Below are 22,482 nucleotides of genomic sequence, written 5' to 3'. Positions count from 1 at the left end.
CTCCAAAATTCCAGTGGCTTAAAACAATGCAGGCTTATATCTTGGTCATATTACATGGATACTGTCAGTCAGCAGGGAATACTACTCACTGTAGTTAAACAGAGATCCAGGCTGCAGGAGCACACATATCTTGACCATTGCCAAGAACCATGATGGAGAGAAAGAAAATTCTGGAAGTTTATGTTGGCAGTTAAATAAATGCTCTAACCTAGAAGTGACCCACACCACTTCTATTCAGAATTCATTTAGCAGAACTAGTTGGATGGTTCTACCCAATTCCAAGGAGGCCAGAAAATTCAATTTTCCATGTGCCCAGAAAGAAAGAGCTGTATATCACTATGCAGCACTATTGACTGTAACACTCACAAAGGATATGAATGCAGAATTTATAAATAGCAAATATAAAGTTAAAAGGAAAGATAAAAGGTTAACAGAAAAATGAGTGAAGGACATGAAAAAACAATTCACCGAAGAAAGAAACTCAACTGGCCATTAAACAGACAAAAAAAAAATGCCCAACCTGACTGGAAATCAGGAAAATTCCAATTATAAATAAGTAGATAATGTTTAATGCCCACCAGAATGGCAAAATGCAACCTCTGATAACACCAAACAATGATGAAGATGTGGAGACCTGGGAACCCCGGCACAGAGCTGTGGGATACTACTAGAGTATAGCTACTTTGCGGAGTCATTGCAACATTTAAGTTAAACGTGTCAATACTCAGCAAGTCTACTGCTTGAAGTCCATCCTACAGAAGCTCACACACCTAAGTCCAAAGAGACGTGCTCAGGGATGATTGTCTTAGCTCCATTTGTAACATCAGCAAAGCAAAACAACCTACCAGTTCTGTATTAGGGAAATATGCGCTATCATACTCACATATGATACTGAATCTAGAAACTGAAGTCACAGTAAAATAAGTTTTGCATTTATATGGCATAATTCGTTCATGCAAAATTTTAAACATGGGAACACGCTAGGATTTCTTTGTCAAACATACAGGGACATATATATTTACATACAGGAACATCTGTTACATACACATATCTTAAACATAAAGGAATGATAAGCGTCATGTGTAAAACAATTGTTACTTTGGAAGAAGAGGGAGAAGGTTGGAGGGATTTCACCATCATCTGAGATAGTTCACATTTTTAAAAATAAAAGAAGGACCTGAGCAAATAAAAAATTAGCATGTTCTATCTTACTCATAGTATATAAGTGAATACAATATTTTCTGAATCCTTATGTATTTGTTAAGTGTCTCATAATTCAAAACTAAAAGAAAAGGAGAAATTGTAAATGCATTTCCAATCAAGGTGGAGTTTAAAGTCCCACTCCTCTGCTCCAAAGCCTTAGCAACAATAGATTTGTGGGTGTATGCATGTGAAAGGCACAGCGGCTCCTAAAACAATAAGCAATGTTAAAAATATAAGTATTTTATATATAATATATATTTTTATATATTTGTATACTATTTCTATTATTTATACATTACGTATGTTACATATATATATATATATATAAATATATTTAACAAATATTAAATATATTTGCCGATAAGCAATAAGAAGCAAGACAGCAATCGGGGGAAGAAATCACAAGCCGTCCAGACTCTGGGACTAGAAAGAGCCCCAAAGAAATTTGACTCCTATGAGGTAATGAAGAACACAAAGAGTCCCACACATGACAAGGGATAAGAGCTAGGCTTGCTGTGAGAAATAAGAGACTGACTTCCATTTAAGATGAGCTTACAGACTAAAATTCTAAAGCACACGAAAAAAACTAATATCCAACAGTCAGCATATTCCATAATTGTGAAGAATTCACTCTCAACTAAATGAATATAATAAGGCAACTTAAAAATGACTTTGAAATAATATATTTAAGATTCTCAGATATCAAAAGAAGTAATAATCTTGTAAGATAGAGCAATTAACCATGAAATAAAGACCAACAGATAGGACTCAAGGACAGATGGGTATAAAAAAGAAGGAAGTTGAGAACAAATATCGAAACAATGAGTGAATCTCTGACATGAGGGTATAAAAGAAAATTAGTAAGATGGAAGATAATACTCAGGAGATCCTCTGAATGTGATGCAGGAATGTCATGGAACAAAATTTGAAAGAGAAGTTAGGAGAAAAGGGTAGATTTTGATGATTCAATAATAGGACTTCTGGAAATAGAGAATAAAGAAAATATGGAGAAGCTACGTTTGAAGTGATATTTAGTGGGAACTTTTCAGCCTTAATAAAAACAGAGGAGTCCCCGGATTTGAAGTAAACCAAATGCCGCATAAGAGAAACAGACATAAATTCACACTCAGCATATTGTAGTAAAACTTCAGACCATCAAAAAATAAAGAAAAAAATTTCTAACAGAGAGGAAAGACAATTTATCTACAGAGATATGAGAGAAAATCAAACAATAAGTTTCTCATTTGTAACACTGGATACAGAAGGCCAAGGTATTGCATTAAAATAGCCGTCCCCTTCCACCCATGTACTTATCTAAAAGACTTTTCTTCAATAAGGAGGAAAATAAAGCTGTGTTTGGATATATAAAAATAAAACCTGTTTGGCCTCTCAACAGAAGCTTATTGAAAGAACTTTAAAGAGTCAACATCAAAAGTAAATCTAAAAGGGAAAAAGAAAAACTCAAGAAAAAGCAATGAGAAGTGACATCACTTAAATATGTTGGCGAAAATGTATAATGCTTACTCTCGAAAACTTGGAAAATAGAGAGAGGTAGAAGAAAATAAGTATCTATTAGTTTGAGCATCCTAAGACATTCACATTTTAATATATTTCCTTTCACTTTTTACATGAATCACTGGTTTTTGTGTTTTTATATACAATTACAGTAATATTGTATATTAAAGTTTATAGACTGATTTTTTTTTCACCTGACAGTCTAACAACTGTTTTTTTCTGTTACCTTACTATCCTTGTTAAAATAACTTTTGAAGCATTTTTCCAACTGCTTTTTGGAGATTAACTTTTAAATAACTTTTTGACGTAATTTCAAACAAGAATGAAAACTTCACATACTATGCAGATTCTTACTCATTTCTGCACTTGTCTTTTCTGAGGTTTATTCACAACAATAAATAAATAAAAGTCCAGAACTTAGACAAATTCTAGAGACCTTTTAACGCATTCCTCCCCTCCATCGGACAGGTGGATAAACTCTTTAAAGGAAGGGTAGACTCAGTGAACTTCTCTGCTTCCATGAGGAGTGTTCTTGCCCCAGGAAAGCAACCATTGCTGCCGAGAGTCTAGTGGCTGTGGAGCAAGATCGTCTGAGATCAAAGGCCGACTTTGTGTCTTACGAACTGTGTGACCTTGGACAGAGGCCCCAACTGTGCAGAGTCTTAGTTTCCTTGTCTGTAAATGAAACAAAGAACACGTACCTGCTGGGACCCCTGGGTGGCTTGGTTGGTTAAGCGTCTGCCTTCAGCTCTGGTCATGATCTCAGGGTCCTAGGATCCAGTCCCGAGTCGGGCTCCCTGGGAGCCTGCTCGAGATTCTCTCTCTCTCCTCTACCTCTCCCCTGCTCAGCTCATCCTCTCACACACGCACACACTCTCTCTCTCTCTCAAGTAAATAAATAAAACCCTCAAAAAAAAAAAATACATACCTACTGAAGTTATTGAGAGAATTAAAAGAAATAAGATATGTAAAAAACCTGGCACCTGGTAGGGAATCCAATAAATATTTCTTTTCCCTACTTCCTCAAATAGCTTTTCCATACTTCAAATAATTTCTTTACGATAGAGTACCAAGTATCGGGTCAACTGGTATGAACATTTTCATAATCTTTGATATATGTTTTGAAATTGCTCTTCAAAAGGGTACTGATATAACTCACACCAGCTGCGCAAGAAAGTGCCAGTTTCACCACACCTTTGCCGGCATAGGGTATTAGAATTCAAATTTTCTGGTTGATTATTAAAAAAGAAAAGTACTTTTTTATTGCTGCTTTAAGTTGTATCTCTTCGATCAATAGTACAGGTGACTATTCCCCGTATATACATTCCCTGTTTTCTGGCTTACTTGTTCATAACTGTTGTCCAGTTAACTAAATTGGTGCATTGACATTTTTTTTTTTCATATCAGTATGTGTGAATTATTATTTTTCTTTTTTTTCCCCTGGTGTAGAGATTATGTCATACTTACTTATTTTGCACCCTTAACACTATAATTCACTTAGAGATTTCCTGCACTCAATACATTTTGTGTTCAGCTCTGTGGTTTTTAGTATATTCACAAAGTTGTGTAATCACCACCACAATTTAATTTTAGAAGCTTTTTAACACCCCCAGGAGAAACTCCATATGCATTACCAGTAATTTCCCAACCTCCCACCTCTCTCCCACCCCAGCCCCAGGCAACCACTGATCTACTGTCTCTATGGATTTGTCTATTCTGAGCATTTCTCATAAATGTATCCAAACAATATGTGTCTCTGCTAATTGGCTTCTTTCACTTAACGTAATGTTTTTAGGGTTTATCAAAGTTGTACCATGTATCACCCTTCATTTGTTTTTATATTCCATTGTATGGATATACCACATTTTGTTTATCCATTCATCGGGTGATGGACATTTATGGTATTTCCACTGTTTAGCTATTACAAGTCACACTGCTATAAACATTCATGTTCAAGTTTTTATATATACATATGTTTTCATTTCTCTTGGGTATATACCTGGGAATGAAATTGCTGGGTCAAACGGTAACTCTTTGTTTAACATTCTCAGGAACTGAAAACACTTTTCCAAAGTGGCTGCACCATTTTACATTCCTACCATTCCTCTTAGCACACCCTTGCCAAAATCATGCTCAGAGGAAGCTTGAGCCCAAGTATCAAGGTCTTGAGCCCCAGGGATTCAGACCTTAAATTGAAAACCAGGCTCCCAGGGTACTCAGACCTTCAGGCATGTTCAGCAGAAATATGGAGGATGGAGACCCCATCTGTAAAGACAGCATGGAATGGGGCATTGTGGAGTGGAATCCTGATTCTATCTACTCCCTTGCTTGGGCAAGACACTTGATTCCTCACTTGTCCAATGGTAAGAGACTCATTTATCTTTTAGGATTCCAGTTATGATTACATGACATACTTTAAAGGGCTCAGGATTATACTTAGCATTTATTCAGTACTCAAGAGCTATTTTTGCTCCCTCAGGAAATTGGAGAGATAGACAAGCAGGAACAAGGAGAAAAGCAGATGAAGAGGGAAATCAAGAGCACGGGAAAGCTGCGTCTCAGGTAGATGCTGTGAGGGAGCTGGCTTTTGGAGTGAACGAAGGTAGAGATTTGACGTGAATGCTCTCTTTTAAAAAGTGCATCATCTCCCACCTGCTTCCCACCCTACTTCAAGTCTGAAGCATACAGTACCGAGTGAGAAAAAGACGGAAGATGTAAAGAGTAAAAGATACGAGTCAGTGAGCAAGGGAAAATAGAAAGCAAGAGGGAGAAAGAAAATACAGAAGTAAGAAAGTGTAGAGGAAAATGAGGGACAATAAAAGAATCAAAACAAAGTTAAATATCTTGGTAACAATTCAGGTTTGCAGGCAAAGGACCACCAGCCGTCTCTGTTAATTTCAAAGGCAAGCAGATCTTAGTCCTTAGTTTTGACCTTTAAGTTTTGTTGGTTTCTTTTTTTTTTTTTTAATTTTATGAGTAGGCTGAATCATGACAAATGTCTAATTTAAAATAGATTTAACTGCCAATCGCCTCTCCTGTGAGAATCAACTTCCAGCTCAGCTCTAAAACAAATAAAAATACTTGGATTAGTCTATTCAGCAAATGAAAAATATATCTCTTTCTTTCTGGTACATTAGAGGTAAAGCAAATGAGTTTCTGCTAAGGAGAAAGAGCCATAGAAAGGGAGAAGCCTCTTTTCTAAGGGATGGCCGCACTGGGGGCTCTACTGTCAGAGTCACAGAGGGAACTCAAGGTAGCAATTCTTGATTGAAAACATGGCTCAAGCATTGAGCCAAGTAGGCTTTTTAGGGGTCACATGTCTTTGACACTATTCCACATCAAACATTTTATTTTCAGGACACAGTGACCGGAAAGGTTTCTCATTCCAATCAGTGTAAAAAAAAAAAAAAAAAATGGTGAACCACTCCCCTGCTCCCACACCAGCAGCCCTCCTGGGAACTTACAAGATAAGACATCTTTGCAACAAAACACTATCAGCTCTCTCCTTTTGGTCACTTCATTCCTCTCACTTCAGTAAGGCTCTTCACAGGAGAGCAAATGCCTTATTAGGAAAGACCTGGACCCCATGCAGAGCAAATACAAAAGGCAAAGTTATTTTAACAAAACTATGTGAGTCAGTGTTTTCTTCAGTCCACGTTCTTGGTGCCTCATTATTGGCAGGCCAGGAAAGCTTAGAGCCTGTGGCATAGGAAGAAAGAGGTTTAGGAAGCCTGTGAGTTTATACGATCTGGGCGGGGATTTCTGGACAGGGAAACATGGATTCCTGGCTCCAAAGGATTTGAATCCCCGGGCTGCTTTGGGAAAGTGTCCTGTTTGTGTTGGGGATGTCCCAGGGCAGGGTTTCATTACAGAAACGGAGAGATGTTGCTTTAGGCTGCAGTGCCTTTCCCAGGCTTGTTAAGTGCCATTCACTCATTCTTTCATTCAGCAGGGATTTATGAAGCACTTGTGATGCAGAGCTAGGGAAAATGGGGGTTAAGGGCACACAGCATCCCAGGAGATGTCCTAGGAGATGAAAAGGTCAGTGCCTCTGACCTTGCATAGGCAGAATTGTGCTATTGAGGTCGGTAACAGAGATATTAATTAGACTCAGGACGTTTTGGGTCTGTGTCCCATATCTTTCATTTCTAATATGACCTCCGGCACCTTATTAACTTCTCTGAGTTTCAGATTGTTGATAATGGTACTTACCCCATAAGGTTATTATGAGCTTTAAATAAGATACTATTTTACCTAGCCTACAATTGCTTTGCACATTGTAACTGTTATTTGTATTCTAATAGTCTAATATTAAGGCATGTTGCTTCCTTTCTTCAGATCTCTAAATTAAAATAAAGAAGCACAGTGATTATTGTAGCGGATAATTCTATATATAATAAGCATCTCCAGAGATCCTTCTAGGTGATGGAGTAGAGCCCAAGGCACCTTTGCCAAAAGGTCTCAGTCTTCGAGTGCTTAAAAGTGACTTATGTTCATTAAAAATGCTTTTGTTCCCACTGGATTGCCAAGTGCTTTGTGAATACGAACTGATCCCAAGAGACCCTGACATCCATTATCTCTGAGAGGAGCCACCCAGCCCGTTCTGCCAAATCCAAGACCTTTCCAGGCTCGCTGAGGGCTGAGCATTGCCATACCTCAGAGTTGAAAGGAGCTTTGGAGGTCATCAATCTCAGCCCTGCTCCATCGCATGAGCCAAACCACGCAGCTGAGTAAGACACTTAGGTCAGCTGATAATATTTCCTCCCAAAGTCTCATGTTTATTTTTTGTTGTGTGTTTTTTTTTCCCCCAGAGTTTCAGGTCCCCCAACTTTCACGGCATAAGCCAAGTGACTCTTGAAGGGCCACCTGTGCATTATCATTTAGTAAAGTGAGAAACCAGCGGCTCCATTTGGGGACTCCCTGATGTGGGAGGTGGCTCAGCATCTCTGAATTGGTTCTGGGTTTCTATGAAAGTGTCAGGAAGCGCACTACATTTGCCATCAGGGCAGTATTAAGACGTATGCATTTGCTTTGTGTGTCGTCTTTGGAAATACCTTTCTACACATCACTTCATGCAGAGTGGTGGCAAACACAACCACAGAAGGCCGATACGGGGTGACCAGAAGTCAAGGAGAGAGGCCTCCAAACCATCTCCAAAGCTGAGATACGGAAGGATGAAGCGCCTTTTCAAATAGTAGTAGTAGTAGTAATAATAATAATAATAATAATAATAATAATAGTAATATAACCAGCTGCACCAAGAAGTAAAGGGTTAAGCAGTGTTGTTCATTGTCACATGATGCTGGGAAAGAGCTGAGCAGGAACCTCAGGGACGGGGAGGAGGCACATCTTGCCTGCACATGTGGCCTCCACCACAAACACTTCAAAGTGACTCCTCAGACCGACATAACATTCTGACGCCGACTGTAAATGCCCTTGACACGCAGAGTGGAAAATATCAAACACTCCACCAGTCCCCCAAATGCAGTGTCTCTGCACTGGGAAAGGCCTTAATGAGCCTGCAGTGAAGGGGGAGGTTGGGAGGGAGGACGCAGCGCCAGGGAGAGGGGAGGGGGTGTAACGGGTGGTTCTGATTTAAGGCTTGTACTGATGCATGCTGGCGTGTGCACTTGGGCTCAGACCACTGCGAATCTAAATGCCCTAGGACCTTGCAGAACAGCCCCAAACATCAATTCCAGGCCTTGCTGAGTCAAGACCCTACTGAGACTATTTCCCCTTGCACATTCCAGAGCATATGACTCTTAAGTGGAAGAATTTCCCGGCCCACAGAGCTGTGATTTTTCTGCAAAGGAATCTCTGCGCCTTGTTTTCTTCCACATATTTCCCCTCCATTCTCATTGAGGGTACTTTGTGATGCTGTCCTCGCTTTGGTAAATTTTCATGATGGGAAAGGTCAGCAACCTGAAAGGTCTCTTTCAGGGGTACCTGTATTTTTGTGAACAGAGGATCTTTCCCTTGGGATCTGTTGTTATCTGTTCCCAAGAAACCCTCTGCACAATAACTCAAGTCAGCAGAATAGTCCAGACAATGTGGAGGAAAAAGCTGGCTACCTCCATAATATCCCATCTCCTCTCAGATGTATCATGGGATGCTTGTGCTGGGATGGCTCATCCATTCATTCTTTAATTCATTCACTATGTTTGAAACACTGGAGTGCATAAAATTTGTAAAACATGCTTCCTACCTTTGAAGATATCACTGTGCAGTAGTGGAAATGGACATACAAAAAGTAATTCCAAATGAGTGCAGGGTGTTATAACAGAGACCTGTTACAAAGTATCCAAGAACACAGGGCAGGAAGAGACTATGTCAGTTTTAGGCATTCAGAAACCTTCCCTGAAGAGACTGTATTTATGCTGGGATTTGACAAATGGGTGGGATTCCACCAGCAAAAGAAAGAGCCAGTCCAAAACCCTGGGAGAGAGCAAATCCTGGTAAATTGCAGGAAGGAAAAGTTCAGTGTGGGTGGATACGGGGTATGAGCAGCAGCAGGGGTAGATTGGCTGGAAAGGTACAATGTTCAGGGCCCATGGGCCAGGCTAATGTCTTCCTTACAAGCCTGAAGGATTTTCTGTAGGGCTCCGACTCGATCACAGCTGTATTGCGAAAGGGCAGATTAGTGGTGCAGTACGAGATGAATTGGAAATGCCGAAGCCTGGAGACTGACTGTGCGGGACACCCTCTGTCGGTCTTAAGAACATCATTTGCTCATCAGAAGAGTTATTTAATTTCTATTTCTTCCCAGGTCTGCTGAACTCTCGTGGTACTGCTGTTCCCAACTCCTTAGAGGCTTAGCATTGAAAACGCCAGTGCTCTCAAGGCATTCCTCTCCTGGCTCTTGCTCCTGCATTAGTCTTTTCCAGATCATGTGTTCCAGGAGCAAGAACTTGGGGAAGTCATCAAAACCACTGGTCCATTATAGAGCTACACCCCGGAGGAAATATGGAGGATGAAGTCCTGTCCCCTGGCGGGAGCAAACACATTCTTATATAAACACGGAGCAAATGTGAAATTTTAGACAGAGAAATAGACTCACTTAAAATATATTCTTGTTACTAAGCTTGTATCAAACAGGCCCAAAGGGACTTGTCAGGAGTTTTCTTGCAAATTACATTTACGTGGGTTTAGATGGCGTTTGGGTGGTTAAAATTCTTCTAAGATAATAACACGGCAACATAAGATAAGAGAATAATAAAAAAAGGTAATTGAATCTCCTGTGTTAAGTCCTGAAGTTTTTACAGGTATAGTCTTCAGGGAGTGAGAAGGATTTAGCACATGAACAGGAAGTACTCTGGAAAGACTGAGAGATGCAGTGGGCAGTGGTTTCTTGCAAAGCTTTAATTGTCACTGCTGGAGACAAGAACCCAGAATGAATTGATTTGCCTGATGAAAACATCAGATTTTATATATTTTAAAAATAATTGGTGGGAACTGCTGTAAAAAGAGTTATGTCTTGTTTCTCCCCTCACAGAAAGACCGTGGATGGCCAAAGTCATTGCTTTGTTTGGAATATTGGCTCTGATGAACAGTGTTTAGTTAAGACTCGGTTATTTATTACCGGGAACGTGTAGAGCCTTGCCTGTTCTGGATGCCCTGGCCGTACTGAACACACACTTTCGCTCTGTCCATCGTCCCACCAGCTGTACCACTTACAGACTGCTCTGCCTGGTACTTACAGACTGCCAGGCAGGGGGCTCTGACTGTTTCGTGCCTCGTGTTATTTTATTCCATCTTACAGCAATTCTGTGAGATAAGTCCTACTGTTAGCCTCGTTTTCCATGTGAGGAAACTGAAGGCTCTGGGGGATCGAGTTCACTTGGAGCTCCCAGGGAGCAGAAATGAGATTTCAATCCAGATCTGACTCCCTATGCTACACAGCACACTGATATTGCTAAGGGATGTTAAAAGCTGTTTCCGGACTATGGGGCGGGGAGAGGGGGTTGATCTGGGTTTAACATAATCAGGTGGCCAGGGTGAGTAAGGGACAGCATCACAGAGGTACCAAAACGTGAGCTCCCTTCTCTTTGGTATGGGCTTTGCTTTTTACCCCCTTGGGTGCCAGAGGAAGTAAGACACTGTTTTCTCTGGACCCAGAGTTGAGTCTCAATGAACAGGTCGTGCTGCAGAGCCAAAGGCAAAAACTAACTCGGCAAGCTCAAGGTCTGAAAGCAATTACACTGGACCTAAAAATAAATGGGCTGCAAGTAAAACAGAATTTAATGATGTGTATTTAATTTCTAAATCCCCCCTGCTTGTGTGTGTGTGTGTATATATATATACACAAATTCTGTGTCTACCAAGATTTTATTCCTCAAAGAAATTGCTCCTGTCAAGCCGCTTCCCTGTGAGTTAGTCACACAGGTAAGCTGTGCGTTAGCATGTGACACCTTTCTTATTTCTCATGGTCCACGTGGGCATATGGAGCTCTATAGGGCCTGGCTTGCTCTCCACCACCAAAGCTAGGGAAGAGCCATGATTGCTCTTCCATTTTCCCACCTGCCATTCCTGACGAGAGCAGAGGAAAAATGAATCATACACTTGATTTTAGTGAACATCTTCACGTGACAGCCAGCCGTGAGAGGATCCCAAGCAAATGTCCCGCTTCCTCTAGTACATTCGCTAAAAGGTTTCAAAGGCAGCAGGAAATAATGCCCAGCATGCGAAGAAATACATGGCAGGTGATCTTGTTCCTCATATTGTTCCAGCGGAGATGCTGAATCCAGCAGGTCCCTTGAAATGGCGTGCCATGGGTGTTTTAGATTGGAATGGAAGATTGGGACATGACGGGACGACATAATTATCTGGATGTCTTCGAAGGCATCTCCTCTTCCCCTGCAAATGTGTTCCCTGGCTATATGTCCTTTATCAGTGAGTGGTCCTGCCACATATCCAGGCACCCAGGTTGGAATCCCCGATTCTCCTTTCTGCCTCCTCTCCTAGTAAGCCCTGGTCTTGTCCTCTTGATTGTTTCCTTTCTCTGACTTTTTCTTTTCACAACCATTGTCAACTATCCAAATCCTCTTCGTTCATCTTGTCCCCTTCTGCCCACCGTCCACACTGCTGCCACAGCAATGCTTATAATCAAGGAACAAGAATAATTATCATCAGGACACCTGGCTGGCTCACTCGGTGACTCTTGATCTCAGGGTTATAAGTTCAAATCCCACTTTGGGTGTAGAAATGACTTAAAATCTTAAAAAAAAAACACACACGAAAATAGAATTAAAAAAAAAAGTAAGTACTGTCACAGCTAACATCTTAGTATGTGTTTACTAGGTGTCAGGCACTGTGCTAATAACTCTACCTTCAATCTTCTATTTGCTCTGGTAACATTATGTCCCTGCTCCAAAGTGTTTGATCATTTCCATTACCAACAGGATAAAATTGTAACTCTTTCATCCGGTGGCCTGATTGGGTCCTCTCCCCCACGTGACTCACCTGCTGCCACTGGGATCCCTTCCCTTGAGCCTACTGATGCACCCCTCACAGCGCACCCATGCTCTCCTATCTTCTCACTTCCAGTCATGCTGCCCCTTCCTATGCAGGCACCCCCCCCCCCCCGTTAGCTTCTTGTACCTCGTGAACTGGATCGCTTTCTCAGATGAGGTGGTTTCTTGGTGGCTCTTCCCTTCATCATCCCTAAACACATGTGCACCTTGGAGAACAGGGAGGGAAGTTCTCCTGCGAGCTAGCACGTACTGGAGAACTTAGGCATCCATTCCTCAGCACCTTCAGCAGACAACGGACTATATTCAAACAACAGATGTCGAAAGAAATGCTTTAGATCAACCCTTCTAAAACCCAAACCACGATTTTTGTCAACAATCCTTGGTATTGAATTGACCCACCCTAAGAACACTGTATAAAAGAAAGCATAGTCCCTGTGGTGATGTGTTTCACCCAGATTCTTTTGAGAGCAAGGATCTTCGGTGTTTTGTCCCTCCTTTCTTCTCAGTTTCTAGAAGAGAGCCTGGCATATTTTAGGCACTCAAATAGTTGTTGAAAAATTTTATTGGTACAAAGAGACAATTTCATGGATACAATTAAACATTTGGACTTGAGCATTTTTCCCATGTTTTTCATTTTCTGTGATAATGAGAGTGTAAGCGTTTCTGAAAAGCCATCTAACAATATGTATTGAAAACTTGGAAAGAACTCGTGCTCTTTGCGGCAGTGGCTGCAAGCTGACTGTCCACTACCCAACATTTTTCTGCATCTTTACTAACAGAAATCCTTTATTATTGAGATGAAGATGTGTCCAGGTAAACCTCTACATTTCCAAGCCTTCTTTGAAACTAAGTGTGGCCATGTGACTAAGTTTTTAAGACTAATGAGATGTAAGTGAAATTTTTCATGAGGAATTTCCAGGAAGCCTTGGAATTGGAGCAGAACACTGACTCAATTGCTCTTGTTTCCTTCTCCTTCCCAAAACCTGAAGATCAAATGAGATGGCTGCCTCTCCTGCAGCCATCATGGACTCATTCAATCAAAACGGCATTGTTACAGGGTATTGGAAGACTGTGGGATTTCTAAGAGGGCCAAAGAAGCAAGCATGGGCGTACTAGTTAAGGACGTGCATCCAGGAGAAATGGTATTTTGGGGGCATGTCTCTCTGCCATCACCTTATTGCTCAGCCTGACACCTGTGACAGCACGATGGAGCTCACCCCCAAAACCCACGGCCTCCCCCACCATGCTTCTAGAAGAGCCCATCTTTCTCCACTTGTCTCCTCTTGCTCATTTCTGCCTCCAGGCCTTGCAGTGGCATGTCTCCTTGCTAAAATTCAAATCACCTTGGAAACCAGAGCTCTAAGGAGGTCTGGACAATATCGTTCTATTTTCCATTTTTCCCAGCCTCTGATGTACAGGAAGACACATGAAAAGGGGACTGGAGTGGGTGTTGAGAGAACCAGGATGAAGTAGTTACCATTCTGTCAACTCAGTTTCACCTGTGGTTCTTTGTGTCAGAGCTGTCATTGTTCACAATTAGCAGGAACACGGAGTGGTGAGATTGCGTAATGGGGTATGTTTCATGCATGTGATGCTGAAGAAGAAAAATCTAGAGTGTATAAGAAAGAGAGGTTACGGAACAACCATCAGCATTCGAAAATAACAGCAAATACCAGCTCGTGGTAGTCGATTCAGTAGCTCTGGGTAATCCCAACAGCCTCCTGACGGCCCTGCTGCTGCCACCCAGTCCCCTTCCGCCTCCCTCTACACAATGGGCAAAGTGACCCTGTCAAAACTTAAGGCACATCAATCACATAAAATTAATCTGGCATTTCAGTCCCTCTTTCTCAATCTCTAATCAAGTTGCTTTAATAAATTAAACATTCCACTGAACCAAAAACCCTTAAGGCACATCAAGGGGCTCTTCTGCTCAAAACTCCCTAAAGACATCCCCAAGGACACTCAAGAGCAAAGTCACAACCCCTCTCAGTCACTGTGCCCCGTTCCTCCTCCAATGGCCCAGGTACACTCCACCTCGGGCCCTGCTCCACTGCTCTTTACCTGGAACACTGTGCCCTTCAGGAACAGTGTGGCGTCTCCCCACACGTCATCTTCTCAGGGAAGCCTTCTGTAGCTACTCGACTCTGAATAGCACATTGCAGTTACCCTCCCATCGACTTCCTATGGCTATTCCTCTTCATTTTCTCCTTAACACTTGTTTCCAATGTACCATAGTTTCAACAAACCTGTTGTATTTATAGACTGTCCCCTTGACTCCCTAAAATGTGAGCTCCATGTAGGTAGAGGTTGTCAGATTCTTTCTTCAGTTCTGTCTCCACAGAAACCAGAGCAGTGCCTGGTACAAAATAAGTGCTTCAGAAACATTTGTTAAATGAATGGATGAATGAGTAAACGGATTAAATGAAGGAGTTATCAGATGGATGAAAAAACAAAGGAGCTTTCCCATGTAGCAGGATTTTTAAGGAGAGAGAAAAGGGAACTTTCTAAAGCACCTTTCTTTCTGGGGCCCCCTTGGACAGTTGAGGTGCTCTCTGCCAGCCACCCCAGAGAAGCCTCTTCTGGCAGCGTTGTGGCTGGGAAGGAACACGGACGGGCCTGGGAGCCATGACAGCAGGCTCCAGCCCTGCCTCTGCCTCCAGCTGTGTGACTTTGGAGAAACTCTTTCTACTCATTTGGCCCCTTAATTTTACCCATGTCTTCGCTTAGGCTTCTGGGCCCTGGCTTTCTTCCATGATGGATTGGCCCTGAAGGGACAGTTTTTACAAGACATTTAAACTCTGTAGGTGTAACTCTAAGGGCTACGAATTTCCTCCAGAAGGGCTTCTGGCAGCTCTGCCCCATGGAGCACATCCTCTGGAAGCTCATGTTAACACTCTGAGCTCATGAGGGTGTCTGTGCCCACCTCTGCGGGACACCAAGTCCCATCTGCTGCAGGAATCTGGTGTTACAGTCTTCAGTTCTACTCTAAATATACAAGCTTTCTCTGAACATTTCACGTGTCTTGAAGGAATCCAGGGACATTTTTCTTTAACCTTCCTGAAATTTGTTTTGGCAGAAATTCTGAAGGCTGAAGCCTTGAGAGATTGTGGTTTTGTTGAATTCTCATTTCAGTAAGGTTAAACAACTCAGGCGAAAATTGGAGTGTCCTCCCATCAACTCTGCCGTTGATTCTATCCATTCTGCAAAGCCCTACTCTAGCGCCATCTTGTCCATGAAGCTTTCCCACGTCATCACCCCAAAAGGGTGTTCTCTTCCCCCTGAAACTGTGTGGACAGAGCATGTACGGGGGAGTCAGACAGATAAGGGTTTGAAGACCACATCTTGCTCGTGGGTTACCTTGACCTGGTTCTCTAACTTCCCTCAGCCTCAGAGTCCGTGGCTATCAATGGTGAGAGTGAAGGTAGTAGTAGCTAATCTTTACCAAGTGCTTGCTGCCAGGTGCCATGTTAGATACCTTACATGACCTAGCTTATTCAGTCCTCTGGAGACCCCTGTGGGACAAGGCATTTTGCTGTGCCTTCTTGACATATAAGGAAACCGAAAGTCAAATGGAATGATACTTTATACCTCACTGGGCAATGAAAATTAAATTTAAAAAATATATGGATCGTGGCATTCAGTAAGCACTTACTAAATATAAACTCCTTCTCCATCAGACCCATTAAAGGAGCTTGGGTGTGTCATTCTCGCAACACTTAGCAGTGGGTTGCCTTGTATTGTGGTTTATGTAGAAGTAGTGTGAGTGTCCAAGGCAGGAAATAAGGGCTGGCTTATGGAATGAGCCAGGCCTGGGCCCTTGTCCTTGGACACGTTAGTTAATCTTTATGGACCTTGGTCTTCTCAACCGTAAAATGGGAGTAATAATATCGGTGAAGATTCATTGAACCAATATACGAATACAGTCTAAAATAATGCCTGGCATATGACAACTGTTATTATTATCATTTATCAATAACATTCAAATCTATATTTCTTTTTAGTTTGAAGTTTCCTGAGGAATAAACAGGTCTCTTCTATCTTTCTACTCCTGTTTGTGTCCTCATCCTTTTCCTTGTGTGTTACAAAATTGCTTCTCAAATTGCGTCCAAAGAGCCTCCTGCATTAGAATACTCTGAAATCTTGTTAAAAGGAAGATGCCTGGGCACCTCCCCAAACTAAATAGATCCGGATCTCTGGCGGTGGCCCAGGATTTGTGTTTTAACAACCTGTTCAGGTGAGTCCCGTGGACACTGACATTTGAGGACCACTCTGCTAGGGGCACCAGATATCTATGAGTGTAATAGACAGATGGGTGGGTGGTCAAACCAGTTTGTTGAAGTATGCATTTTTAAGAAGTAATAGAAAGAACAAAATACCAATAGTGCTAGTAATTTTAGGTTCATAAGACTCTGGTCTTGCTCTTTGGCATAGAATTTTGGACCTCACTTGCTCATTTGGCTTACCCTTCCCCCACATGCTCCCTTGGTCCATTTCTTTGTAGGTGGGGGCAGTCATCCATGGGGCCACAGGTCCTCCTTAGGCTCTGAAAATTTCCTGAGAACTCAGCAGCAACATAGACTTAAATACACCCTGGGTGCCTGCCCATAGTATGGTCCCAAAGCTCTACTGAGATGAGTTATCCCCAAACTTAGAAAAATGCTTTAAGTTTTTAATTGGGATATAAAATATTTTGGCATCAACGTTTTAGCAAAGAAAAAAAATGTTGAGTCACATGAATCCTATATAGAGACATTTTAGATGTATTTTCATACCCACTAGTTTCTTTTCTTGAAGTACCGCTGAATAAAAGATTATTTTTCTGTAAAGCCTTGTCACACCAACATTTCAGTAGAAATGTTACCCCTTTAAAAATACAAGGGAGGAAAGACATAATAGTGATGTGGTCAGCCGAGTAATAAATTGAATTTACCTGGCAGAGTTGGTTCTTCAGGTCTGAGGAATGTAAAAGAACACATTTCTAGTGAATGAAAGAAAAAAAAAATCCACAGAAAGAGAGACCAGTTCTGAAACATGAAAAGAGAGGTTGCAGTTCCCAAACCCTGAGTCTAGCATCATTGCATGTCCGGGTTAAGAGTCATACTCCCTGGGTAATTGCCACACCAAGCGTGCAACCTTTTTTTTTTTTTTTTAAATTGTATTTATTTATTTGGCTCTTTATTTTTTTATTTTTTATAATAATTTTTTATTACGTTATGTTAGTCACCATACAGTACATCCCAAGTTTTTGACAACCTTTTACAAGCCCAAACAAAAGCTGTCAAACCCAACCAAGCCTAAGCTTGTTTAATTTCCCCCACAGAAAAGGAAGAGTATAACAACCTAGAACTGAGTACTTTTTTCGTTAAAGTTCCACTTATTTTTAATTTTCGGGGGAGTTGGGTAGTAACAAACCACACAGTAAAGTGGCTTCTTTGCTAAAACCTCGGAGTCTCAGTTCTGTACCATTTGTGTAGTCTCAGCTGGGGCATATTTCTTCTCTCTTCAGGCCTCAATTTCTTCATCTGTCAAACTAGAAACAGAATCACGCCTCTTTCAAGGGGGTCATCGTGAGGATTATATGTTATAATGTCTGTAAAGTGCTTAGCACGGTTCACCACACACTGAAACATCTTAATAAAGGCTAGCCATTCTGCTGCTGCAAGCTTCAGCTTGGAGAAAAGATTTCTACCTTTACTGGAATGAATAACTGACGCCCGCGACTTTGACGGTAATGAGATGTTACGTGGTGTTGCGCTGGCCGGGGAGCTAAAGCCAAGACCGTGGAAGTGAAGCCAGTGGGCTGAGCAGCAGGGGAGGGTCTTAAAGGACAGGTACTTCTAGACATGCCTCGTGTCATCAAGGAGTTTCCATGCCAATAATAAATTATCGTCATGTATTTAGTCAATAGAGCCAAATGCAACACCAGATTCATCTGAGTGCTAGTTTTAGGAATAATGGCCATCTGTTACCTGCTTTTCCTCTGAGGAATACAAAACACTGAGTATGAGTTTTTATGTTTGTACAGACTACATTGCAATAGTGAGGGAGTGGGGAATATTTATCTCTTTTTTCTGTGTGGTAGAAGGACCCCCAAGAAAGTGAAACTGTTTCTATAAAGTCACATAATTGAAACCCAGAACCTCCATCTCTTCCCACGAAACTTCAAACTCCGTTCAGTTGAGCTCACGTGCTTCACGTGGGGTTCAAGAGCACAGTAGCCCTACTTCCCCTTGGTTTCATTTTCAAGAGTAATCATTCATACGTTTCAACCAATTCCATGGTTTTTGCTATCATTGACTCGCTGGACATGGTTCAGGGTGTTTTTCTTTTTGACTTCGTTGTAAACGTGATGCAGGTGTGAGTCTCCTGCTGGGCGGGATTCGAGGGCAGGGTAGGCATGAAGCCTCTGGGGAACCACACCTATGGTGTCCCATTACAGGCAGGTGGACCAAGCGGGGACCAAATCTGAGATCTGAGGGAGAAGAGCCTGCATTCCAGGGAGCAGCCCCAGGGTCCAAACAGGATACATCAGGGGAGGTGGGGAAGCCTGAGGATCAGAGAATTGTCTGCTCTGAAAGGAGCCCAGACCATGGGGAAAGTTTTATGTATGACGAAGGAGTGTAAGGGTTTGACATAATGACCAGTCAGGTTGAGAGAGCTGAGCTGGAAGAATCTTCTAGAAGCTGAGAGGTCATTGACAGCATGCCCATTATTTTAAAACAAACAAAAAAGAGAGGCCATAAAGAAACGATGCCCTATAACACATGGGCAGAAAGTAAATGAAAAAGAGAAAAATAAGCTTTTTGACTCTGGCTTTAGTCATCAACTTTCCTTCTCTTGGAAATAACAAATATACGTTTCTAGAAAAATGTACATTAGGGAATTGATCAGAAATGCAGCAAAAATTTCTGTTAGAAGATGTTCATCATTGTGTTATGCATATTACTAAAATAACAGAAGCAAATTAAGTGTTTTCAATAATGGGAGAATTTTAAATAATTTAGTACATATTGATACAATGAAATGTTAGATGTCTATTAAATAACAAGTTTTTAAAAAATGTTTTATGGCATAAAAATGTCACAATATCTTACAATATTGTACGTAAGTGAAAAAGTAAGACATAAAACTGTGTATACAACTGGCTTTCGTTATGTAAAAGAAACACAAGGACATAAAACAAAAGATTGGAAGTAAACATACCATAAAGGAAACATGATACCCTATCTCTAAGTGATAAGCTTATGAAAGATCTTTATTCTTCTTTGTTTAAATTTTAAAAAAATACTTGAAAATACAACTAAGATGTATCTTTTCAATAACCCGAAGAAATAGTATTTGAAGAAAGACGATGTGACAGACCCCCATAGAAAGATAACCAACGTGCCTGGAAACCAATTTTCCTACTCAAAACTGCTTATACATATTACACCTGGAGAACAATTCCAAACTAGCCTCATGTAGCACCACCCCCGTGGCCACCTTGATTCAAACCTCCAGGAATTCCCCAAGCCCACACCACTCAGCTGGCCGCAGGAATGCGCACGTCTGAGCCATTTCCCTTTAGCCATGTGGGGAACATCATTCCCATATATCCAGAATTGTAAGCAGTCCAAATCCTGACATTTTCTGTGGGTAAAAGGAAGGGAAGGAGCTACGTGATGGCATGCAGAGAAACATATCATCTCTCGTGCCATTACGTTTTACCAGCTTTCTGAGGGCTCAAACCCTTCAACACATTGCTCCTTTCTTTTTTTCAAGAATTTGCCCCAAATCTGATGTGTGTAGATGTCTCTTCAGCTCCCCTCCTTCAGCATTCTCCCCGGCCATTAGAATACGTGGAGGGAAAAGAAAATTGGTTTGCAGTACCACTTTTTTATTCTCTGTGTTGAATTCTCTCTAGTTATTGTTTATTTGGTTTTGAAATGCTCTCCTTTTGGAAAATGAGCATTTGCTTACATCGCAGGCAGGAGTACGAATTGGTACATTCTGGAGATCATAAACACATCTCCGCTGTTCATCATAAACGCATATACACACAGGTACATATAGCTTTACCTACATGTATTAAGATCATAAAAGTACGCATACACTTCAACTTCAAGACTTCTAGGACTTTATTCTAACTAAATACTCAGCAATGATTCACGAATAATAGTTATCGGATTATTATTTATAATTGAGGAAAAACCTGAAATAACCTAAACGTTTAAAAATTGGAGATTAGTTAAATGAATAAGAGTCACAAAATGGTAAACTCTACCAGTGTTAAAAATAAGAATATTTAATGACCTAAAAATATTTATGATATATTACAGAAACCAGAGTATAGAATATTGTGACCCCAGTTTTGTAGAAACAAAGAAAAGAAAAGGAAGACAAAAAAGAACAACAAAAAGCCCATACGATAACTTGTCAACCATAGTGTCTCTAGTGACATTTATGTGCCATTTTACACTTTCCTTATTTTCCAATACACTGAACATAATATTTCTTTTATAATCAGACAAAAAGAAGCCATTTTAAAATTTCTTCCCATTTCAATACTATTGTTCTCACATGAGATTTGATTTAAATAATGACATTCAAAATCATGTGTCATTGGCATTTTTTTGGATCAACTCCAAAGCTTGGAGAAAAGGTAAGGAAACCAACATTTGTTGAGAATTTACTATCTGCCAGACATTTTCCCAAGCTTATTTTATCTAATTCTCAAACGAACCATCAGAGATTGATGACGGACAGTCTCTGTTTAATCCCTCTTTGTACTGCAATCCCTTTATACTGGAATATAATTCATCCAGAACATTTTCTTACAAGGTTCTCATACAAAGTGATTGAAACCACTCTGTATTCTTCAAAACGATGATCACGTGATTGCTGAGGTTGGGACTGGAAACCGTTCTATGATGGCTGGGATGTGACTCTGGAGGCATGTCAAGTAGCACTCCCGTGAGGAAGCACAAAGACTTCTGGGAAGGAACTTGTTCAGGGCACCGAGAATCCATATCCCTAACTGTCACCCAACCTAGTCCCAGCAAGTTGTAAACAGATCTTTCTACAAAGAGACAGAAGCTCTCTTAGGGGAATTGTGTCCCAATCTCCTTCCTTTTGGATCTAATCATTGCACCAAATGACTTGAGAAAATGCACCAAATTATGAAGAAATATAAATGTTTCTCTAACGGCTTAAATGACCAGAAAGTTTATGAAATGGGAGAAATGGGCATTAATTCCATTTTCCCTGAGATCAGGAAATTTACTTATATATTTTTTTCTGGTTCTTTTTTTTAAGTTTTTATTTAAATTTCTGTAAAGTTAACATACAGAGTAATATTAGTTTCAGGTGTACAAATAGTGATTCAACACTTCCATACATCACCCGGTGCCCATCAACACAGGCGCACTCCTTAATCCCCATCGCCTATTTCACCCAATCCCCCACGCACCTCCCCTCTGGTAGTCATCAATTTGTTCTCTATAGTTAAGAGTCTGTTTCTTGGCTTGCCTTTCTCTCCCTTTCTTTGTTTGTCCCTTTGTTCATTTGTTTCATTTCTTAAATTCCACATATGAGTGAAATCATATGGTATTTGTCTTTCTCTGACTGACTTATTTCACGTGGCATAATACTCTCTAGCTCCATCCATGTTGTTGCAAATGGCAAGATTTCATTCTTTCTTAAGGCTAAGTAATATTACTACAATAAATTTACTACAATAAATTTACTACAATAAAATTGCTACAATAAATATATATATGGCATATCTTCCTTATCCATTCATCAGTAGATGGGCACTTCTGCTGTTTCCATAATTTGGCTATTGTAGATAATGCTGCTGTAAACATTGGGGTGCATGCATCCCTTCAAATTAGTATTTTTGTATTCTTTAGGCAAATTCCTGGTAGTGCGATTGCTGGATCATGGGGCAATTCTATTTTTAATTTTTTGAGGAACCTCCACACTGTTCTCCAGAGTGGCTGCACCAGCTTGCATTCCCACCAACAGTGTAAGAGGATTCCCCTTTCTCCACATCCTCACCAACACCTGTTGTTTCCTGAGTTGTTGATTTTAGTCATGCTGACAGGTTTGAGGTGAAATCTCATTGTAGTTTTGATTTGTATTTCCCTGATGCCAAGTGATGTTGAGCATCTTTTCATGTGTCTGTTGGCCATCTGGATGTCTTCGTTGGAAAAACGTTTATTCGTGTCTTCTGCCCATTTTTTAATTGGACTATTCATTTCTTGGGTGTTGAGTTTTATAAGTTCTTTATATATTTTGGATACTAACCCTTTAT

This window comes from Ursus americanus, chromosome 2 (assembly GCF_024610735.1).
Source record: "Ursus americanus isolate L20-20 chromosome 2, mUrsAme1.1.p, whole genome shotgun sequence".
Lineage (NCBI taxonomy): Eukaryota > Metazoa > Chordata > Mammalia > Carnivora > Ursidae > Ursus > Ursus americanus.
The sequence above is the reverse complement of the archived record's forward strand: the minus strand, read 5'-3'. Positions refer to the sequence as shown.